Consider the following 24,686-nt stretch of genomic DNA (forward strand, 5'->3'; position numbering starts at 1 on the left):
TTCTATCCATCCTATCCAAAACATGACTCAGTCTGTCCACCACCTGAGGGAATTGGACCATGTCCTGCAGGGACTCAGGCATGTCTGACAGGGTAGCCCCTATGGCACGAATGTCCTGCCTCACATTTGTCTGCTGTTGGAAGTAGTCCTGCTCCCACTGGCCACCATAGCCAGGTGCAGGCCCTCTCTGCAGGTGTCTGCCATTGATGGGACCCGCAGGTCCAACAGCAGGGGGGGGTGGCAGGTGGAAGCCTGTGGGCAGGAGAATGGTGCACAGGAAATATCTGCACCACAATAGGGTTGGTACTTCCCCCAGATGGTGGAGAGGATGCCAGGGATACACTGTATAGGGAAGAGCGTGAAGGGGAACCACCATGTTGGTCCTGGACATGAGGGCTGTAAGGGAGTGATGTCTGTGTTGGGCAGCATGAGAGCTGTGGCTCGTTAGCTCTATGCTGGGGACAGGCAATTGTTTGTTTTGGAGGAGGCTGACGAATGTTGCTGGGCGCAGGATGTGATGCCGTGAATGATTTTGGCAATGTGGTCCGATTGGTGTCAATGGCATCCGAATCGTCATCCCTGGAGTGGATGGACATATAGTCGCCATCATCTTCCAAGTCTTTGTCCTCAGTAACTTCCTCCTCCTCTTGCGCAGTACTTGCTGCCGACATTACTGCCTGGAGGATCGGTGGATTTTCCCCTCGGAAAGCAAAGAAAGGGGAAACCTTCCCTTTCGAAAAGACCATCCAAAAACTCAATCACAACAGAAGATTTAACCAAGCCCACCACCTTAACTTCTGGCCAGTGTGAGTACATTTCCACACACACCAGGACATACTGTTCACGAGACCTTATTTTAACAGGCCCCAAAATATCAATTGCAATGTCCAACCAAGGCCCGTCAGATCTCTCTCTCAATACCATGGGTTGGGTTCTACACTTCAAAACGTTATCGCTGCACGCACATTCTCTACACTTCCTAACCTCCCTTTCAATCCAGACATCCATGGCTGGCCACCAATAAGCCTCTCTTAGCCTCTTCTTGGTCTTAACTATACCCATGTGGCTGGCATGGGCATTCTTCAATAATCTATCCCATAAGGTATGTGAGGGAATCAATCTGCTACCTCTCATGAGCAGACCATCCACGACCAACAATTCATCCTTAACCTGCCAAAAACCCATCAACTCCAGATCACAGACTTTCTTTTCACATCAACCCTTTGAAACCATGGTCAACATTTTTTGCAAAAGTACATCCTTTGCTAATGCCTCTCTCCAATCACCTTCAGAAACAATACCATCACTAATCAAGCAAACATCAACTTCTTCTTCGAATTCTTCACCACCAAAACTATCGCACTCTACAACATCTTCTTGATCATTTCCCAACCTTGACAAACAATCAGCAAGAATGTTGCAGACACCAGGCAGATATGAGACAACAAACTTAAACTCCTTCAACGCAACAACCCACTTCCGAATTCGATGAGATGCAAAATCAATTCCTTTCTTTGCAAAAACCTCTTTCAATGGTTTATGATCCGTGAGTACTTCAAATTTGCTTTCCCAAAGAAATGTAAGCCCAATAAATAGCCAGGGCCTCCCTTTCAACAACGGAGTAGTTGCACTCTGCCCCTCTCAAAGGTCTGGACATGAATAACACCACCTTCTCTACTCCCTCGGATTTCTGAAACAACCCAAACCTTTAGAGCTGGCGTCTGCCATCAAATAAGACTCCTTTCTTAGATCAAAACTGCCTAGATCTTGCGCCTTACTAAGACTCTTCTTAAGATGTAACAACTCCTCATCACAAACACTCGACCATGTGAACTCACATCCTTTTTTTAGAAGATCTCTTAAATTTCTTGTGACCCCTGCGAAATCAGGCAAAAACTTGTGATAAAATTCTGCTATTCCCAGGAATTTCACAAGTTCATCTTTATTTTGGGGAGCTCTGAGATTGCAAATGGTTTCAACCAAAGCAGCCTTGGGCTTACTTCCACTCGCAGAGACTTGGTGACCCAAATATTCAATTTCAGCTAGATCAAATTTGCACTTATTGGCCCGTAAAGTTAATCCAGCATCACTTCAGTACTAATCTCAACCTAACTTCATGCTCTTGAGAGTCCACACCAAACACCAGGACATCGTCCTGATATATTTTGACCCCTTCAACACCTTTGAGGATGCGTTCCATGACCCTCTGGAAGACTGAGGCTGCTGAGATAAGGCCAAACGGCATTCTCAAAAACTTGAACGTATCAAAGGGAGTAATAAAGGCCGTAAGATTTTGAGAGGAGGGATGTAGTTTGACCTGATGGTAGGCCGAAGTTAAATCGAGTGCTGAAAAGTGTTTTGCCCCCTCCAAGAGAGCACAACATCTCACAAATGTTGGGCAGTGGATAGTGATCTACTACCACAGCCTTATTGAGCTCCCTTATGTCCACACAGAGCCTGGCCTTCCCATTGGCCTTTTGGGCCATAACTATGGGAAAAAGCCATTCAGTAGCCTCAACTTCTTCTATAATCCCATTGGCCATTAATTTGTCAAGCTCAACCTTCATACTCTCTTTCACCATAAGGGGAACACTCAGAACTTTTGCCACCTTTGGAAGAGAACCAGGTTTAATCTTGATCTGATGCATGTAGCTCTTAAGACACCCTAATTTGTCATCAAACACCTCAGGGAACTCAGTAATGCAGGATTTGCATTCTCTACCCACTTGACTAACAGATGGGATGTCCCTGAAACAAACGGAGGGACTCTCATTAGGGTCTGAAAAGACATGCAAATCGCCTTGGTGAAACAGCTCACTGAGGACACCCCAGAATGAGGACACTACAGTCTGCTAAGGATGGCAGTTCCTCTAAGCGTATAGCCAATAGTTTTTTCTTGAGATAAGCTGGATAGGTTAGATGTAAATATGTTGCTGGTTGCAATGGAACATACGTTTGAATTGTCATCCAAGCATGGGATCGCCACGAGTATATGCTTTTGTCATCAACTAGCGAATTAATTTTTGCTGCTTTATTCATCGCTTGGCAAAAAGTAGAATGCGTCAGATTCAAGTCCCATAAGTCCCCCGTATTAGATATTTGTAAAGATGATAGCAAATATTTGTTGTAACTTAAATTCACATCGTTAATCAGAGATTCCCATAAAGTGCTGATTAAGGGGCTGGACTGATTGTTTCGTATTTTGTGCATGGATTTAATAAAATGAGATCTTCTTGCTATATTTTGCTGGGTCAATCCAAATTCCAAACGGATTTGATCAGGGGAAGCATTACAGGGGAGACCAAAGACCCATTTGTATTTGTAGTCTATCCAACATTTTGTAATCCTCACCATGCATCACCGTACTTGCATAAGTTAGCGATGGAAGCAATTTTGCTTTGATGTGTCAGTCAGTATGTTCAGATACAGGGCTGAGATAATGCAGCATGCTTTAAGAACATTTTCAATAGTGTGCAGCAATAGAATATAAGCTGGCTAATATCAAATAAGTGTAATATAATGGGAACGTAGATGGGCATATAATGCTAGGCACACGTTTTGTCACATGGCCCATGTGGATATTGTCGTCTTTCCCAAGGGGCCTAATAGGATGATGGGCAGACCTGAGTCTGCCCGCCATCATCGCGGTGTTGGGACCGGCTGCAAGACATGCGGCAGGCCCGCACCGTGAATTAGGATGCGACCGCTACCCTGGCGGTCTCATTCCGCATTTTAACATTGCGGCGGGTGCTACTTACAGCAGCCCCTGCCGCGATGTCAAAATCGCATGCCTGGCATTTCCGTGCACCACGTGGCAGGCACCACGCGGTGCCTGCCACTTGGTGCAGGGAACTGCAGGGGGGTACCATGGGTACCCTCCAAGTACACCCCCCACCCCACCGGGGCCCGCAACGGACCCCCAAAGCCAATCCCTGCCAGCCTTTCCATGGTGGCATCGCCCCCATGGAAAGGCCTGTCCGCAAGCCACATTGTAATATGGCTGGCAGTGCCTGCTAGGCACCACCATCACGTTACTGGCCCAGCACCGCCGGGCCTGCAATCGGAATGATTGCCGACCGGTGGAAAAGCGGCGGACGGACTTTGCGTCTGCTGCAATACCCCCCACCATCATAATATGGCAGGGGGGTATTTCACGTTACGATGGCGCTCGGCGGTGGCGATCGTTACGCCATCGTAATGAGCCCCTAAGTTAGCATGAGCACGCTGCAGATAGCCCGCTGCTTTGCGCACTTTACTACAAGACTTTATTTTTGCAACTGTTTCTATTGCTGTTTTCACATGAGAACACTCTGCAGGTTCCTGGGATTTTGTCTGAACATTGTGGACAAGGTCGAACAACAATACTCCTCTTTATTTTGCTCTCGCTAGGCCTTAGCACCTAGACAAAACACACCAATGCAGCTGTTGTTTGGGACCATGTACTTGAGTCTTATTGGGATACACAAATGGGGTGCACACACTTGGAGAGGGACCTTTCCAGGGAGAAGTGAGAGACAGCACCTATGATGTAGACCTACTCTCTATAGGCGAAGGTATGGGGTCTGCAGACAAATGCCCAGAGATCTTCTAACATATAATAATACTATTTCTGTGCAAGGGGAGGGAGGTTAGGCTATACTGTCATTTCACAATGAAATCTCCTTTCATGATTTATAGACTAACTGCTATGCTGACCGTATTTGTATTATGCATTTTTCTGCTTGTTGTGGCAAGTATACTGCATCTTAGAGCATGTTAGCTAAAATAAATATTTTAAACTTGTTTGTGTCTCTGTCAGATCTTATTGTGGACAAGTACAAGAGTGCGAGCGAAAGGGTGTGTCTTGCGACCGCGATTCCTGAGAGATCTGGGAGTGTTATGTTCTGGGGTGTCTAATCACTTGTTTCTCTGTGAGTGAGTAGGAGAGCAAGTGAGATACTATAGCAAGTGGGTCCTGGGCTCATGACTAAGGTGGTAGGATTACACCGTCCCTATGCACTAAGGTCCCTTAATCCTACACATAGTTCTGTTCTTGGGCAGAATCCCTGCAACAGTTTACTTGCTTAACCCAGGTAAGGAGGCATTGTACCTTCTGAGGTTTACTATCATTAATTTCTTCTATAGAAAAATTGCACATCACCAGTAGAGTACTTGTGTCAGTTGCTTGCTTATTCACTAGCTGCTATGTGCTGATGCTGCATGACTGATGAGAACAATAAGTACTTTGATGACTGTAAATCAAGGGGCTGACAGACAGAGCTATATTAATGCTGCTGCTTATCTTCCTTCAAAAGGAAAAGGTGCTGAATGGGTAAAACACTGTTGACAAGATAGCTTATTGAGTTTAGTGCATGCTGCAGAAATGTATGTTCCATCTGCAGTTAGTTTTTTTTTTAAATTCTTTTTATTAGGTACATGACTTGCAATAGCGTCGCATACAGAAATAATTGCATACAAGGTTTACGCTTCACACTACAGAATGCCTCCTCTGGTAGTCATACAACTTTGTTACATAGATATTTTTGGTTAAATGTTTAGCATTTGGCACCGTCTTGTATCAACTGCTGTCTAGTGAGGGTTCGCCAGATGGCAACGTACAAATATTTCCTCTGAAGTTGTTTCATTTTCCCCATATCCACTCCCACTTCTTAGGGCACCCTCTATGTATATATACTGCCTTCTCCACCACCATAGCCCATCCATATCATTACACCACTCCTGGTACGTCAGAGTATTTTGTGCCCCCCATTGTTTGGCAATATTGCGTTTGGCTATCGCCATGCCCAGTGTCGCCCAGTCTGGGTCCGTGTGATTGAGCTCTGTCTTTTCCCAAATGTTCAGGACACATCTCTTGGGCTCCGGTGGTAGGGGAGCCCCACTAACTTGTGTAATCGTGCGCATGATTGCTTCCCAATATATCATTATCTCTGGGCATTCCCATATCGTATGATAAAATATGCTGACTGCCCCGCAATTTCTTAAGCAGAGTTGGCTGTCAGTCTTTCCCATCTTATGTAGGGTTACTCTCATGTAATAGATTCTATGGAGTACTTTAAGCTGTATTAAGTGCAACTTTGAGGATATCGCCACTTTTCGTGGAGATGCCAGTGCCTCCTACCAGTCCATCCCATCTAGGTCTCCCATATCAGTCTGCCATTTGTCGCGAAGCTTTTTTGTGGGATCTGGTTGATTGTTAATAATTTTGCAGTAAATTAGGGAAATTGCTTTTTTATCCATATAATCTGTTAGGAGCCTATCCTCTAATGGGGAGGCCTCTAGAAGGAGAGTGCCCAGTGGGATGGCGGTCTTTAGTGCGTGCCTGACCTGGGAGTAACAGAATATTTCTGTGGGTGCCATCTCGTATTGATCTTGAAGTGCGGCGAAGGTACTAACCTCTCCCTTAATCCAGAGATCCCTACCTGGAGATTCCTATTGAGTCCCATTGTTTAAAATCTTTGCTGCTGCTTAATCTGCCCAATCTTTTGGTTTCCCAGAGTGGGGTCGACTGTGTTATAATGTTACCCCAGCCCAATTTTTTAAGCGCTATGTACCATATTTGGAGTGTGTGTGCGGTGAGTCCCATTAGGACCGCCTTCCGAGTTTTATTGTACAGTGCTCTCATAATTCCTCCCTCACCGGAGATTCGTCCGTTTGCTACTAAATGTGTTATGTTATGTTATCAGATTTGTAGAGTGCAAGGCTGCCTTAGCGACGGGGCGTCCCAGCGCTACATCCGCAGCAGAAGACAAAAAGGAGTGAGAGACGGCAGAAGGGGGAACTCAGGGGAAGAGCCAGGTCTTGACGGCCTTCCTAAACACCCTGAGATCCTGAAGGTTCCTGATGGTGCTAGGGAGAGTGTTCCAGAGGGACGCTGCTTGCACACGGAAAGAGCGTCCTGCCGACCGTTCTATTTTAACAAGGGGGGTTCACACACCAAAGTTCGTGTGCTGAGCGAAGATCAAGTTCAGGCTTATAGGGAGTGAGAAGATTGGTTAGAATAGAGGGGGCCTGGGCATGGATGATTCTGTGTGCAATGCACAGTGCTTTGAACTTAACTCTTTTTTCTACCGGGGAGCCAGTGTAGTTTTCGCAGGTACTTAGATGTAGAGCAAGAGCGTGGAAGGGCAAAGATGGAGCAAGCTGTGGCATTTTGCACCCTCTATAATCTGGAAATGCTGTCCTGGTTAGCACCCAGATATAAAGAGTTACAGTAGTCCAGTCTAGAGAGGATGGTAGACTGGACGATAACTTGACGAGTATTAAGGTCAAAGAACCCGAGCAGTGGCCTCAGGCCATGTAGGAGACCAAAGCAACTGCCTGCCACTAGTTTTGTCTGGGCTTGAAAGGTGAGAGCGCTATCTAGCCACACGCTCAGATTTCTTACAGTGTCTTTAGGAGTGGGCGAAATTCCCAGGGCCGGAGGCCACCATTGATTGTTCCAAAGGTGGGTGTCCTTGCCTGCAGTAGAATCTCAAATTTACTAGTGTTAAGCTGCAGGCAGTTAGTCGTCATCCAATCAGCGATGGCCAACATGTCCTCACAAAACCTGGCGACCTGCTGATCAGAGGTGTTGGATAACGAGATGATCAGCTGAATGTCATCAGCACACGAGATCATGAAGAGACCTCTGCTTTTAACCACTTCAACTAGGGGCTGGACATAGATATTAAAAAGTGTCGGACTCAGGGCAGAGCCCTGAGGGACCCCACGGTTGACAAGTTGCCTCTTGGAGCCATAGGGAGGGGAGATAACCTGAAAGGATCTGTCAGCTAGAAATGACATGAACCAGTCAAGAACCAGATCTCCTATGCCAATCTCTTGAAGGTGTTGCAGCAGGATTCTGTGCGATACCGTGTCAAAAGCGGCACTAAGATCGAGGAGGATCAGAGCAGAGGTCTGGCCCTCATCCAAAGTGCACCGCAGTTGTTCAGTCACAGCCAATAGTGCGGATTCAGTGCTGTGACCAGGCCTGAAACCATTCTGTGTCGGGTCTAGAATGTTGTTACCCTCTATGAAATTGGTAAGGATAGAATTGATATGAGATTCTGTAATTCTGGTGGCAAAAGGAAGAAGAGAGATCGGGCGAAAGCTCTCAGGTTTGGTGGCATCCAGCGTCGGCTTTTTTAGCAGGGGAATGACCTTGGCATTATTCCATGACGTGGGCACGATGCCAGATGTGAGGGAAAGATTTATGAGTTCACACAGTGTAGGTAAAAGTAAGGGTAGAAATTGTAGGAACTGATCAGGCTTAAGAGGGTCTGATGGGGATCCAGATTTTAATTTATGGCACAAGGTCACTAGTGTCTCCCAGAATAAAAGGGGAAAAGAAGATAGAATATTGCCACGACCTCTAGTTAAATCACTGCACTTTTTGTTATTGATGCCAAGAGGGAAAGATTTGTAGATCTCCTCAACTTTATTCACAAAAAAAGTAGCAAGGGCTTCTCATTGTGAGTTGAAAAGGCCTTAGCTGAGGGTGGAATTTTAATGTCATTAAGCAGGGAGAAAATGCCTTTGGTGGGGTTGTTGCTGCTATTTATTGTTTCTGCAATAGAGATGAGAAAGTGATTAGTCCACGCCATGGGGAGCGGGGTAGGGCTCTGAGAGTAGATATGTTAGAGAATACTGGATCAAGGTGATGACCGGCCAGGTGAGTAGAACCGACCACAAATTGCAGTAATTGGCAGGCAGCGAGATCTGCCAAAAAATCTGCTGTTTCATAGTTATGATGGTCTTCAAGATGAAGCTTGAGATCACCAAAGATAGTGAAGTTGGCAGATTTAGCAGCCAGAATGGGAACCAAATTGATGAGAGACTCCTTGAACCTTCTAGATTGCCTGGGAGGGCGATAGATAAGTAGACCTCCCAGGGTAAAATTGTGGTTAATGAAGATTTTAAAAATTCCACTTTCACTGTCCGTGATTGGTTCTTTAGTCAAACTGCAGGTAAAAATACTTCTATATATTATTGCTATCCCTCCTCCCCTGCCGTCCTCTCTATTCAGTGTCTTTATTGAATAGCCCTGAGGAAGTGCTAACTGGGGTTCAGACACACTGGTCGGGGTAATCCAGGTTTCTGTAAGGAATAGGAGGTCTGGTTCTTCCGATTGGATCAGGTCCAATACATCCGCATAGTGTTTAACTAGGGAGCGACAGTTAAGGCTAAGAATCTTGAGAGTCTGGGGGGGCGGGTTTAGTGACGAGGCTTTTGCCTCTGACAGCGAACCCTCATTGGTTGCAGAGTGGTGGCCCCTCAAAAAGGCACCGGCCTGATTAGTACAAGGATTGCAGCTAGTTCTAAATTGGAGCAGTTCTTTAGCAGAATATGTTTGTCTAGTTACCAAATGGGCAGAGTGCCTTGCGCCTGGTGACGTCCAGGCGCAGGCGGGCTTGCCTTAGGCGCATCCACGCTGTGACCGTCCTGATAAGGCCAGGGGTCACAACTGGCTCCTCCCCACCTCGCATCTGATTGGGCAAGGCCACCCAGTCAGTGCAGATCGGGTCACTGGCGGCAAAAGGCCGAAGTAAAGAAGATGGAAAGCGCTGCAAGTAAGTAGCGAGTGCACCGTAAAAATAAACAACCAGTGGCTCAGAACAGCTAAAAACAACTAAAAACAGCTAACAAGGACCATAGTCCCACACACTCACTCACAGTTCGTCAAATATAGCAGATTGTGCTAACGGCTTTGTGTATAATAGCAATTTCCAAGCGCAAAACTTGGGTCCAAAACCCATATGTTTAAGGATAGCAAAGAGGAAAGGCCACTCGACCATATCGAAGGCCATACGTGCGTCAAGAGATAGGATAATGACATCCTCCTGGATGTTAGACTTGCGAGCTATCACGCCATGTACGCATCTCAAATTGAGCGCCATATTCCTACCCGGCATAAATCACGATTGGCCTAGATGTACGAATTTGGTAAAATGGGGTGTCAGTCTGGCGACTAGTGTTTTAGCCAATATTTTGGCCTCTGCATTGAGCAACGATATGGGTCAGTAGGCTGTGCAGTCGTGGGCCGGTTACCCCGGTTTATGAATGGCTACAATTGTCGCCATACGCTGATCTTTGGAGAGTTCTCCTTCATTCAGGCTAGCTTCATACATACTTAAGTGCGGCGTGAGTTTAGTTGCTGCTTTTTTGCACAATTCGATAGGGATGCCATTCGGCCCCAGTGCCTTCCCTGATTGTATGGTGCAAATGGCCAACTCTAATTCTTCTGGTGTGAGGTCTGCCGCTAGTGATTGGGTATCCGCTGCTGTAAGCGTGGGTACCTGAATATCTTGGAGGAATGCCATCGCCTCCTCAAGTGTAAAAACTACAGTTGATGGACAGAATGCAGAACAATGTCATACATTCACCCCAGTACAGAGATCTGGGCCTAAATCCATCGTTTTTTTGCTCACCATGCCATTCCAGTTTGAACCCGGCCATATGCAAATCAGTCTTGACCCTGTGCCTCATGGGAACAGTCCAGCTCGAACTGCCAAGTCAGGTCCTCCCTGGACTGGAAACAAGCATCCTAGGACCGGTTTCGGGGTTTCACCCCTCTTCAGCCAGGATAGCTTGATTCCAGTGGCATGGAGAGCACGAGACCCATGTCTGGGCATACCCGTCCCACTCGGGGTGACAAATGCAAAAACAACAGTTGATGGACAGAATGCAGAACAATGTCATACATTCACCCCAGTACAGAGATCTGGGCCTAAATCCATCGTTTTTTTGCTCAGCATGCCATTCCAGTTTGAACAAAGCCATATGCAAATCAGTCTTGACCCTGTGCCTCATGGGAACAGTCCAGCCCGAACTGCCAAGCCATGTCTTCCCTGGACCAGAATCAAGCATCCTAGGACCGGTTTCTGGGTTTCACCCCTCTTCAGCCAGGATAGCTTGACTCCAAGGGCGTAGTGAGCACGGGACCCACGTCTGGGCATACCCTTCCCACATAGGGCGAACAGCAAAACACACAAGATGATGGACGGAATGTTGCACATTGGCAAAACATTCACCCCCAGTGACAAATGCAAAAACAACAGTTGATGGACAGAATGCAAAACAATGTCATACATTCACCCCAGTACAGAGATCTGGGCCTAAATCCATCGTTTTTTTGCTCACCATGCCATTCCAGTTTGAACCCAGCCATATGCATATCAGTCTTGACCCGGTGCCTCATGGGAACATTCCAGCCCGAACTACCAAGCCAGGTCCTCCCTGGACTGGAAACAAGCATCCTAGGACCGGTTTTGGGGTTTCAAGTGTGGCAGTAGTCGTCGGGTGTAGATCTTTTCATAGTGGAGTGCAAGTGTATTCACTATCTTTTGCGGGTCTGTTATGGTGTCTCCGGTGTCAAGTTGAAGCTGTGTCACCAAGCGACTAGCCCGCTCTCGTTTATCTAGCCATGCCAGGAGCTTGCCTGCTTTATCCCCAACTTCATAAACCTTATGCTGAGTGGCTATTAGCCTGGCTTTTGCCTCCTCCCACATATACTCTTTATATTCCTGCTATTTTTAATTTAGTTTGTGGGCATTGACTTCGGTGGGAGTTTGGGAGTGTATTGCCTCCAGCTGGCTCACTTCTTGCTCTAGGGCTTCCACTTGCTTCCTCTTTTCTTTTTTGTAACCAGCGATTAAAGAATTGGCCTGTCCCCGAAGGACTGACTTATATGCCTCCCATAAAATTGAAGGGGAAGATACTGAATGCTCATTTTCTCTAAAGTACTGTTGGGTGGCCATGTTTAATCCCTTCCAAATCTTAGGGTTTTTTAGGTACCTCGGGTATATTGGGAATATACATCGTTGAGCTGGGGCATGCAAAGTGTATTTGACAGATACAGGGGAATGATCTGAGATGCCCTTGGCAGATGGGTCGCCCCCTCGAGCTTCCCTAGACTATCTGCCAATGTGAGTATGTAGTCTATCCTTGACAGGCTGTTGTGTGCACCTGAATGGAAAGTGTACTGCTGCTCCTGCGGAAATCGTAAGCGCCAAACATCCACCAGACCCAGCGCTTTTAAGAACACCGCAAATCGAGAGCTTGTGCAGTGTTGGTGCCTAGGGGGCGTCCGGTTGAGTGTGTCATCTACAGTAATATTAAAGTCTCCTCCCACAATGAGTTCCCCTTCTGAGAGCGTAAGTAGAAACGTACTAAGTGCCGGGAATGCCAGTCAGTGAAGTGCCGGGGGGATATATACTGTAATTATGTTAAACATACGCCCTTCCCATTGGTATGGGATAGCTGCAAAGCTTCCCGGGTCATCCGTCCATGTTTGTTTAACAATGAGTGGGAATTGTTTTCTAACCATGATGCCCACCCCTCGCGAGCCTGATGTAAACCCGGAAAGTACCGCCATCGGAAGCCCCATCTATCAAGGGCCTTACAGGTCGACCCCACTCAGTGTGTCTCTTGAATTAAGGCCACCGCTGGTGCCTGGCGTTTGAGGTACTGCAAGACCAATCCTCTCTTTATTTTATCGCGGAGGCCGTTCACATTCCATGAAATAAGTGACTGAGGTGGACCATCCGTGGGATGGGACACTGGTGTGGGGGTCGCATTATTATTCAGTTCAGGTGTCCGTGCTATATGTAGTAACTGCATGGAGGGGTTGAGTAGGATGTTGCCAGGGAAGCCCTGTGTGGAAGCATTGAAGTAGTACCTTAAATCGTTTCAAACCATCAAAGTAAATTAAGCTGTAACTATATAACTCTACCCCCGTCCCTCCCCCCTCCCTGCATGACGGATTTAAAACTATCCGCCTCCCCAACTGCGCTGAATGCTTATTACCCATACCCCGGTACCTTTGCGGGGGGAGAGCTTTCCAAAATCCCCTCCAAACCATCCCCTTTTCCGTAGTATAGTAAGTTGCCAATATTATCATAGCTTGTACCATTAACTAAAAGTGTAAAAACAGGATGTTATGTAAAGGGATAAAGTACATAGTGAAGATATTTCTAGCTACCTCAGATGTAAACTCCCATACATAATTGTGGAACTCCTAATTAATTGCAATACCCTGATTATGGCAATTACAGTGTAAACAGGCAATAACCCATTGAATCCCCTTCAAGGGAGGGTTACTATTTTACATAGTTTTACTATATATATTAGTCTTTAACAAATTGCAGCACATATTCAACACACTGACCACCACAATCCGATAAACAGGTATCACATGAATATTGGGGAGGGGTTGTGAGGGAAAATACAATCTATTAGAATAAAGTGCCTCCATAAACAAACATAATTAGGACCAGATAAGATATCTCCGTAGACTAATGTATCCATTATTGAGATCTGGGTGTCAGCTGAAATCGGCACATTTGAATACTTGTGGCTCCACTCATCAATAAAAGTACTTTACTTTAGTTTTTTTTTAAAACTTGAAAAGATGTCCATAAATAAAACATACAATATCACATAATTCATTGTCATAGTATTAACAAAGTGCATCATAACACAGGGCGGTCAAGTTAAGACAGATACACTCCTCAGAGAATTTGTGTCAAAGCACAGTCCAGTGACAAAAACCTAAAAATCAGCTCGCTAAATCATCCGAATATGCTTAAGCCTCTACCGATTAAACTTGTTGATCTAATGTCATAGAGGGTACCCGCCCTCATGCCCAAAGATACGTTTGTGATGGTCAATCAGTGATTATACATCATGCTGTACACAAGACAAATATCATTCAATAAATTACATCAAAAAGTGCGTTCACAATATAAACTATGTACATAACAAAAAGTAATACAGGTACTTTAAATAAAACATCAGTTCAATGAACCCAGCATACGCTAAAAAAAATAAAACTCTTTACCTTTCATCTTTCTAATCAAGCATACAATATGCAAAAATCTAATGAGGGCAAAGACAATAAAAAGTGAAGTAAGACACAGTGGTCTAATCCATTTATGTCTAGGTTTCATATACATTGGAACGAAAAATAGAACATGTTCGATATTTTCAACAGCACAATTAGAGCACAGTTCACATAAGGCCCCAATATCAAAGCCTTTTTTCCGCTCTTTTGTATGCGTATTGATTTTAAGGACTCCAAAACTCAGCTTCATAAACAAAGACATTGCCAATGGTGGTCGAATAGAATCTACATATGCTTTGTACCTAGGAAAAGGCTTGTGAAGGATGAACCTATTAGTGATGGTGCCATGAGATGCGCATCTATGTGGGACAACCCACACTTTCATTCTTCTGTCGTTGATACAATGAGTAAGATTACATTGATAATAATAATACAAATCGGGTATCAATGGCGAGAGGCCATACAACTGGTAGACCACAATGTACAATTGTAATAATCAGTGTACAGCAAGTTACCTCAGATTTCTGCACCTATACAAAGGCACACGTGGATAAAAAAAGGAAACAGCAACAGATGAGAAACAGAATGAAGTTCTAAGCTGTAATAAATTGAGTGAGGGAGAAGCAGAGAGAGCAATGTGAGAAACAGAAAGAAAACCAAAAGCGGAAAGAGAAATAAACGTTGAAGAGAATGAAGAGAGGGGCCGGAAACCTGAGACAGAGAAGCTGAGAGTGAAAGAGGAGGAGATAGAGGGTGAGACAAAGACAGTGAGCTGTAACATCACACTGTCCAGTACCTGCACATCTAATGGTATTGCACTTCTGCATCCATGTTCTAAAAGGAAGCAACAGGACACCTGTACTTTTTTTAAGGGCGAGACTGGAATTTTCTCTCCGACATGAATTGTGCTGCTCGAGAGATTGTTCTGGAATGAGGGGGGCATTCCTTCTTATCTGAAGCGGATACACCTATTCTCTGGATCACCTGCCAAGGTATCAGCTTACACATTTGCAACATCAATATTGCAGAAAGCCAGTAGTGGCTGCCACGGGGCAGGAGTGGTGAGGCGGGGAGGGAGTTGGGGGTTAAAAACAAAATCCACTTACCTTCCAGCCACCGCCTCTCCTCCGTCCGACGCACACAGGCTCCCAGACTCCCCTAGCCAATTACGATGCTGCTGTCACCAGCATAGCAGCGTTGTGATTGGTCTGAGTGCCCTGGTTCAGCGTGCAATACAGCCAGGTGGAGAACATGCTAAGTGCACATGACTGGCCGGCCCAAGATGGCAAGCTAAACCATCATGTGCACTTAGAAAGTGCCCACCACTTGTCCCCCTGTGCCACTGCCACATTCTAGGACCCTAAAAATTTCAATAGGGCAAATTAGAATATTCTCCCTTACAAGCAGATAACTCTGAAAGGAGGTATGCATTACTGGGTTATTTAGTCAGAGTGCGGTACTTCCAGGGAGATAACACTACAAATGCTGTTCAAGCATTCACCAGCAACTCAATGCCTCGTAGCGAATGTGAACAAACATCATCTTACTGAAAACTACTACCCAGATAAAATAAATATATAGTTATGAATTCTTCAAGCACTCACTGTGATCTGAGCAGCCGAGAAACAACTGTATTTTGGTGTCGAACCTTGCCCTGCTGGAGTTCGAAATTTCACAACCTTACTACAGCAAGACCGGTCCAGTGCCCTCTTGCAGGTGCTCAGTGAAGTCTGAGGTGAGTGGGGAGAGAGAGGGACAGGAAGTACCCTCATGCACAACAACCCCTATGACTAGACTCATGCACAGGAACGCTGTGCTGCAACGTCTTTCAAAAAAAACAATGCATTGTCCCCAAGCTCCCTAGATCAAACTCATTGCTTCCAAGTACAGTTGGAGGCCCAGTCACCCTGCAGTGTGCTCTGCACAAAGTCTCTGGAGAGGAGCCTGGACAGAGTGGATGGGTGAGCAGTACCGCCTTGCTGTGGCATGTACCAAGAAATGTGTCTGCCCATAATAGGGGTCCAAACCACCATGATTTAACACAGTAGGCAGACTTGAGTTAGCCTTTGATGGCAAATAAGTTGAGTTGGGTGGATTACCAAGGGTCTGCTTGCGTCCATCTGCCCCACTTCCTAATTTTAAACCAAGCGACAACAAACATTCTATTTACCTTGTAATTTTGTGCCACCAATTACATACCTTCCAATGCTCCTACAGAAATCACTTCTTCGGTGCACCCATACTGTACAATAAGAGACGTGGGAGGGGGATTAGCAGGAAGTGCTTTAAGTGGGATTAAAAAGGTGAGGGGTTTCTAAACAGGACATGGCCAAAAGAGTATAACAAGGGATCCTTTCCAAATGGCATGGCCCATGTAATTAAGACCATGGCTTAAAATGTATGACATAACATCCTATGCTTCACACAGTATGCTGGAACTAACTGTGTGAGTTTTCTTGCACTCAGACCTATAAGACAACAATGGCCCTAAACCTAAAACAAGTCAGACCTATTGACTTTGGCAATGCTTGCTAGCAGTATAAAAGATACATTTGTAATACCAATGATTTTGTTGTGAATTTCTGGACTTGGAAATAGTTAAATCCTAAAAGCATGACCCTATGAATTAAGAATTACTAAGGTCTGTGGAAGGTGCTGTGACACTTTAGAGCGTCCCAGTCATTCTCATTCTCGCATTCACACCACTTCCCAATACAATCTCTTAGTCTGTTAGAAACTTGCAACTTTTTTCCCCACCTCTTTCTGACATCCCTCATCTACATTTCTCAGACATCACCTCTTTCCTCTTCTGCCCCATCTTTACACTTTCTCCTTACGTAGGTACTAACTCATCACTTCCACTTTACCATCACCCATGCACAGAACCCACACATTCACCTATTGGCACTGTATTTTCTTTTCCTTTAGCGTTATTCATATTTCCACAGCTGTGTACTATTTTAACACAAGTTCTGATATGTACAATTACATATGTGACCATCACAGAGGCCAAGGATTGGATGTGCATGTCGCCTGAACACCTTTATGATCCACTGACAGGCACTGTGACTAACTCCTACTTCACACTAACTCATCCTCCGCTCCATGGCTCTCACTCATGCACCTGAAACAGTGGAGTAGCTAATGGGTGTGATCTGCCCCGGGTGGCACACTTTTTGGGGGCAGCAGACGTGAGCAAGTCATATCTGTCGACTACCAACATTCCCCCGCCCCCTGAGAGCAAGTCGCTCATCGGCCTCCAAACCCCCCCAGACCCTGGCTCATACCTTTGACTTTTGGCCCTCGCATCACGCCCTGATTTGGCTATGACTCCTCCTAATAACCCATTGTACATATTTTGTAATGCCCCATGGACACCACCTGGCCTTCATCTACTGTCCTGCTTGTTTGTGTGGGGGCTATAGCCCTGTTTATATCCTGTTCCTCTAGAATCTCTACTTCAAAATTCCCCTGAGTGATGTTCTTCATATGTGGGCTGGGGCCACTCCTTTTTATCTGCTGCTTCGGGTGGGTTATGGGAGGATAGCTGGATTAACTGTACACATTATGAATTATTGGCATGACTATTCTTGTTCTTGATTTATGTTTAATGAAATTCAATAAATATTTTTTTTTTTTTAATTACATTTGTAGCATGGTTGGAATGTCAACGCCAACCTAACACCCTAAAGACTACTTCTATGAGCTATACTATAACAGCATGGAGTACTTAACCTGCATCTAGTGTTTCCTGGGATTCAGCACACGGCATACCTGTTTACAGCAAGAACCTTTAATTATGAGACTTCAACCGGGATAGAGTCTTCCCTTGAAAGTACAACACACATCAGCTGAGCTCAGCTTCTCTCCTCTCAGACCTGCATTAGTATCAGCTCTCAGCACAGAAATGGAAGCTGCGGCATTACAGCAGTCTGGCGGGCTCCATCAGGATCTCTGGCAGGATCTTATGCAACAATCTGGGGCAAAGACCTCTCTGAGCCAGTGGCCACTTTATAGGGTGATTATAGTATTAGCCCCCGACTATGTGGTGGAATTTCCATTACATTCCGGACATAACGTGTATGCATCAATATGATAGTTTTAAGACAAACCAGTATGGCAAAAATATGTCAATTCAGACTACATTGTTTCTTTTATATTCGCTATCTGACTTCGTAATATAGATGACAGGGAACATGCCCAAGACTGATATCACATTGGATGTTTTTCCCAGGTCGTTGTTTAGATGATTTGACACTTTCACAGATTCTTCAAAAGATAAGGGCAGAAATAATCTAGGTCAAAGGAAGACAGATCGATGATCAGGCAGAAAATGAGGCCTAGCAAGTAACAAGTACTGCACTTCATTGAAACTGAAGATAATTAGATACTCACTTCCAGGCACTATATTCTGACTGAAAAACCCACTGGAGATATTCGGGGTTTATTTGCACTATTTTCATACAAGGGATTGTCATTAAACCTGTGCTGTGTGCATTTTGCACTGCATATGTTTGTGTATGTGTGTTTAATCTAAAACTATTCTATAGGATCAGTCTTGTTTTGAGACGGGAATAGAGAAGTATTCATCGGTGAAAGACAAGGCGCTAAAACCCCTTATATAGCCATTGATTTAGTCTTGCTTTTATATTGTGATTTACTTCTGGATTCAAGGGGTATGGTTGGGGCTTGCTGTTTAAGGGGATGGCATGGAATGTTTATCATACCCCACATGGGTTCTATATCAGGCTGTAACTTGTTTAACAGCCCACTCACTGGTGTATTTTTCCCTGATATCTTCAGGTACTATGGAGGAAAAGCCAACTCTTTTTTTTAAATATTTTTTATTAGAACAGGAAAAATAAATAAAGTAAATAGTTTACATGCCAGTTTACATATCAGTAGCAGGACCAGTAAATTAATCAAACATAATCAACACTCATACAAAACATTCCATATTACAATTTCTCAATGATAACTAATAAGGAATCAGACTCCCACAGCTTTTATCTAGTAGATCCTGACTAAACTTTTACATAGCAAATTACATTAAATAGGATTAATAAATTAAATACAAAGTGCCAAGTGCCGAGTGCATATCAATTTGATTTGTTTTTAACAAATATACAAATACCATAATTTCTTCAAAGTGCCTTGTGCATATAAAACCTATTTTTAACTAATTCGTCAGCATCAGGTTTCATCTATAAATCCGTAAGGGAAAAAAGGTCGCCATATACCCCTAAATCTTACAACAGTTCCTATACGTTTGGCATAGGCCTCTTCTAGTCTACAGGTCCTGGTCATTTTATTAAACCAATGTTCAATGCTAGGTTGCAGACTGGTTCTCCAGTTTTGCAGAACAAGTGATCTAGCAACAGCGATAGCAATTAATATAAAATATTGCTGATTTTTTGTAAAACATTTCACTTCTCCTGAAGAACCAAATAACACCAGTATGGCTGACGGACTGATTTCCAAGGATAAAATCAAAGAAATTTCCGCAAAAACCCTCTTCCAGAAATATTGTAAATCATTACATTCAAAAAATATATGTGACCAACCCCCTTCACCCTCTCTGTTACAGCGAAAACATTTATTTGTGCAAGTTAAAAACATCTTAGACAATTTCAGGGGTGTAAAATATAGTAACCATCTGGATAAAAAATTAATTCTTTTAAAATTGGCGCCTCTGAGAGCTTTATTCGCTAGATCACTAAGCTGAATCCACTCTCTGGTATTAAACTTGCGGCCTGTCTCTGAAGGAATTTTTCGGAGCTCTTTTGTCAGGACCTCTTCCGAGTTGGCTTTTTGATGAAGTAGCTGATACCAACAGCCAACCCCTACCATTTTATTTACTATCTGCTTGACAATTAGCCTTATCGTCTCATCTAGAATTGCGTAGTTATTTTTAAGGAAGTTGGAGATTTGTGCAAAGCTCAGGGCCAGTGCGGTATTCGGTGTAATGGCCTGGAAACAAACCATTTCCCAGTTAATTAAAGAATCAAGGTTATAGAAATCCCCGAGCTTGAGATAGCCCAGATCTTGCCAGTCCTGAAAAAGCCCTCTGGAACGTTTAAGACCTCCTAATACCCCATTCTGTATAGGGGTGTAAGCGTGAAATAGAGGGACATTTCGTGATTTAAAAAATAACTGCATTCTATCAGCCAGAGTGAAGATAACCTTATATTGCGGTTTTTAGGAAGTATCGCCAGACGTAGGAAAGCAGGGAGTCCAATGGCGCTTTCGTTCAACATATGTATAATTTTTTTTTAATCAAAAACAGAATTCTCCTTACCCAATTGGGAAAACAGATTAAATAAAGAAGCCTAATGATATGTTAAAAAATGTGGGGGAGCCAGTCCTCCTGAGGTTACATCAAATTGCAATATAGAGAACTTAACACTAGGTTCTTTATTATTCCAAACAAACTTCCTTATTAATTGATCCAGCTTCTTAAAATAATAACTCGGGATTTTCATGGGCAGATTAATCAATAAAAACAAAAACAGTGGAAGTACCGTCATTTTAACCATTGCAACCCTTCCCACTAAGGACAGTTGAAGCAAAGACCAGTTATCGAATAGCTTTTTAACTTTCGTAAGCAATCTAGTGTAATGCATAGAAAATAATTGTCCAAAATCATTAGTGACATGTATTCCCAGGTATCTAATTGAGTGCGGAGGTTTTGGATTGATGGCAGGTGGAAAATCCAAAGAAGTCGAAGTAAATACTAAAATTTCCGTTTTTGTATGGTTAACTTTGTATCCTCCAACTTGTGTAAAGTTTTGAATTTCATCCAAAACATTCTGCAGGTTATCTGCCCCTGTCTTCAGATATAAAATGATATAGTTTGCATAAAGCTTAATTTTTGCCACACCATCAATAGGAGGGACGATACTTATGCTCTTCCGGATCTTCTCAGCTAGGGGTTCGATAAACAACGAAAATAGGAGAGGAGATAACGGGCATCCCTGACGGGTGCCTCGTTTGATAGTAACCTTACCATTTACTAAACCATTAATCATGATTGTAGCTTCTGCCCCTCTATACATTTTTATTAACATCTGTATAAGTTGTTGTGGAAAACCAAATTTCGATAAAATAAAAAATAACGCACTCCAATCTACCAAATCAAACGCTTTTTCAGCATCCATCATCATAATCACCGCATCAGTCTGATTAATAGAAAAATAATCGATGGCTTGAATTAAAAAATACGTATTTGATGCCATTAAACGTCAAGGAATAAAACCGTTTTGATCAATATGAACCAGCTGTTGTGCATAGGGAGCTATCCTTTTTGCCCAGATTTTCATAAGAAATTTATAATCTGTATTTAACAGACTGATAGGACGATAGGAGCTTGGATTGGCAGGATCCTTATCCTTTTTAAGAAAAACTATTACTACTGATTCCTTAAAACTTTGGGGAGTATCTACACCACCCTTGATTTCATTAAACAATTTTACCAAAAAGGTAACCAGTTCAGCCTGAAATATCTTATAAATTTCTACAGGAATCCCGTCTGCTCCACTAGCTTTAGCATTAGCCATACTCTTTGAAACTACTTGTGCTTCAGGGATTCCTATTTGAAAACTCAGTGCCTCTGACAGCTCCTGTGATAAAAAAGGTAGCTCCAAAGAATGAAAATATCTCTCGAGATCTGCCTCATCCACCCCCTGCGTTTCTCCATAGATATGATTATAATGTGAACTAAACACCTCACCAATGCCCTGCTTATCATCCACTAGGAGACCTGTTGCTGGGTTTTTTATTTGAGAGATTAATTGTGCAGCTTTTTGTGATTTCTTGGACCAAGCCAGAAATCTACCAATCTGCTGACTCTCCTCATATAATTTTTGTTGGTAAGCCCTATTTCTTGCAATTTCCTCTGCTAAGAAAAAATCTTTCAGATTCTCCATTGCCCTAGCTAACTCTTGCTGCTGTGCTTTTATTATGGGCGCTGAGGAGTCTGTAAGAGTTATCTTTCGTCTAGCCTCCTCCACAGCAGTTTGAAGTGTGGCAATCTTATGTCTCCGTAGTTTATGAATTCTTGCCTTATACGAAATCACCTGGCCTCTAAACATGGCTTTAAAGGCCTCCCATACTGTGAATAAAGGGGCCGTATTTACATTGCGTTGAAAAAATTCCTTGATAAACCATCTGGTTTCTGTTAACCAGATCGTATCTTGTAGAAGAGATTTATCAAATTGCCAGCTAGGTCTGATTTTCACACTCTTATTTAATAATAATGTAAAAGAAACTAGAGAGTGGTCTGAAAAAGAGTTGGCTACTATTTCTGCCGGACCCCTAGCGACTAATTTATCCACTAAAAAAAAATCCAAACGTGACACCAATCTAAATCTACCTGAATAGCAGGTATATTGCGAGAGAGTAGGATAGGCTAGTCTCCAGGGATCTACTAATGAGAAATCTTTTGTTAGGCTACTAATTATTTTTGCGGTTTTAGGTTTCAGTTGATGCTTCGCTTTATTTGATGAATCCAGGACTCGATTCTGAATAAAATTAAAATCACCGCCCAGAATTAAAAGACCATCCATGCTTATTACTAATTGATAAATTTGGCCGAGTGCTGTAGTATCGTCTTCAATAGGGCCATAATAATTTACCAAATTCAACGTTGTTTCCTGCAGTTTGACCTTTACCCACAACCATCTGCCTTTTCCATCTTGTTGGACATCCTTAACTTGCCAGTCAAGTGAATTTGTAAGTAGAATACCTACCCCTCAAACGGCTAAACTAGCAGAAGAAGAAAATGCCTGTGAATACCTTTTGGGAAGTACTATCTTTCGGTTATCAGATCTAAAATGAGTTTCCTGAAGAAACACAATCTCAGGAGAAAGAGACGTAACCCAATTTAAAAGAGCAGCTCTTTTTCACGGGTTAAGTAATCCATTAACATTACAGGATACAATTTTCATATTCTGCATTTAAACATTTTCATCTACAATTCTGAATATTCCCATATCGCGTGGCCTGCATTGAATAAAGTAAATCTATAACATCAATTCAATTTTTCCTGTTCATTTTTTCTACATCTATACACCCCCCCCCAAACCCCCCTCAAGCTCTTCCCTCCTCCCTAATGTGGTCTCTTCTGATCCCGCAAAACAAATTTCCCCTTTTTTACCTATTTTGGGGTTCCCTGGTCTTGCACCCTAGGTGAGCAACCCCCCGCCCCCCCAACCCAAGAAAGGACTTGTGGAAAAGAATGCAAACATTATACATTTTCATAGATTGAATCAAAGCCATTTCATCTCATAGTGGAAATATCACTCAGCAATTCCTGAGCTTCTTCTACCCGTCAGAGCATATGAAATTTGCCTTTAGCCAACACCCTTAACTTTGATTGTTGTGCAATGGATGCCTGGGCCCCTTGTGCTTTAAATAAAAACAGGAGATTAACAAATTATTTGCGTCTACGGGCTGCTGTTGCTGACATGTCTGGGAAAATCCGGCATTTGATGCCCTCTTCAATAGGAAATTGTATCTGCTGAATTGCTTTAGTTAACACATTTTCCTTAATTCTGTAATCGGAAAAATTAATTAGAATTGTACGAGGGTATTTAGAATTTGGGATAAGATGCGCCGGGACCCGATGTGCCCTAGTTATTGTAAGATCCCCCGAGAAGTCAGGAAGTACTTTTTGCTTAATAAATGTTTCAACCCAGTGAAGGGTGTTGGTACCATCTTTCCCTTCCGGCACTCCCACAATGGGAAGATTTGAGGGACGTGAGTGATTTTCCAACTCTTCTACTTTGGTCTCTGAGGCGGTCTTATCTGCCGTCACCTCCTTGATTTTCTGTATTGTAGAGCTCATCTGATCTTCCAAATGAGCTATTCTTGACTCTGCTTCCTCAAGCCTTGCGGGAGTGCCGGAGATTGATTCCTCGATTTTTTCAAGCCTGAGATGGAGAATGGCTATCTCTTGTGCCTGGGACTTTTCCATTTCCTTGATTTCCTCCAATATAAGATTGAGCAAATCTTTTACTTCCATCTGTTGCAAATTAACCCTAGAGAATGGCAATTCCGGCTTTACTTGTGAATTTTCTTGCTAATTTTTATTTCCATTCTTGTTCAACTGATTTAGAGATACCTGGCCGTTCACCAGGGATAAACCAGACCGTTCCTGTAATAGCTGAGAGCTTTCTAGCTGTTGTTCTGAGCTATTTGCTACTAAGGAAGGTTGAAGCAGTGGATCTAATCCGGCAGATTTATTTACTGGGGGGGTGGTGTATTCTCTTCTCTTAGATTAGATAAAACAGAGGGTGTCGAGGCTAAAGGTGAGGCCTCGGCGGGAGGAGAAATATGCAGCCTTGCAAAGGAATCAATTGTTACAACCTCATCTGGTGTTGCTGGAGAGATTGCGGTTGCCAGTAAAGGAGATGGAATTACGGGTGACTGTATAGGCTGAGTACTTTTTTTGACAAACAGAGGAAAGTCTTTACAATTTCTTGACTCAACCTTATTACTTTCTGGCGTGGGGGGCTTGCTAGGCCCTTCGTGTACTCCATCGGTTCCTAGGATGGGGTCTTCCTCCCCTTGTAATCCTTGTGACTCAGTCCGTTCTTCCGTGGAACTCTCTGAACTTGAGATTAATCCGGAAAGATTTAAGTCACCGGGGGCTTTCGCCGGGGCTGATATCCCTTTAGCCAGCGTGTTATGTTTTCTTGCTTTCATTCCTGTCGCTGCTTCCACCCTAGCCACCGCATTCACTTGTCTTAAATGTCTTCCCATCCTGCTTCGGATTCTTTAGCTTTTCCCAACCGCTCGCCCGTACACCCAATGTCAAATGTCAAAGAAGGGAAGTCTTAAGCACCACCCTACTTCTACCGCTCAGTGG

This window comes from Triturus cristatus, chromosome 2_1 (assembly GCF_964204655.1).
Source record: "Triturus cristatus chromosome 2_1, aTriCri1.1, whole genome shotgun sequence".
NCBI classification, from domain to species: Eukaryota; Metazoa; Chordata; class Amphibia; order Caudata; family Salamandridae; genus Triturus; species Triturus cristatus.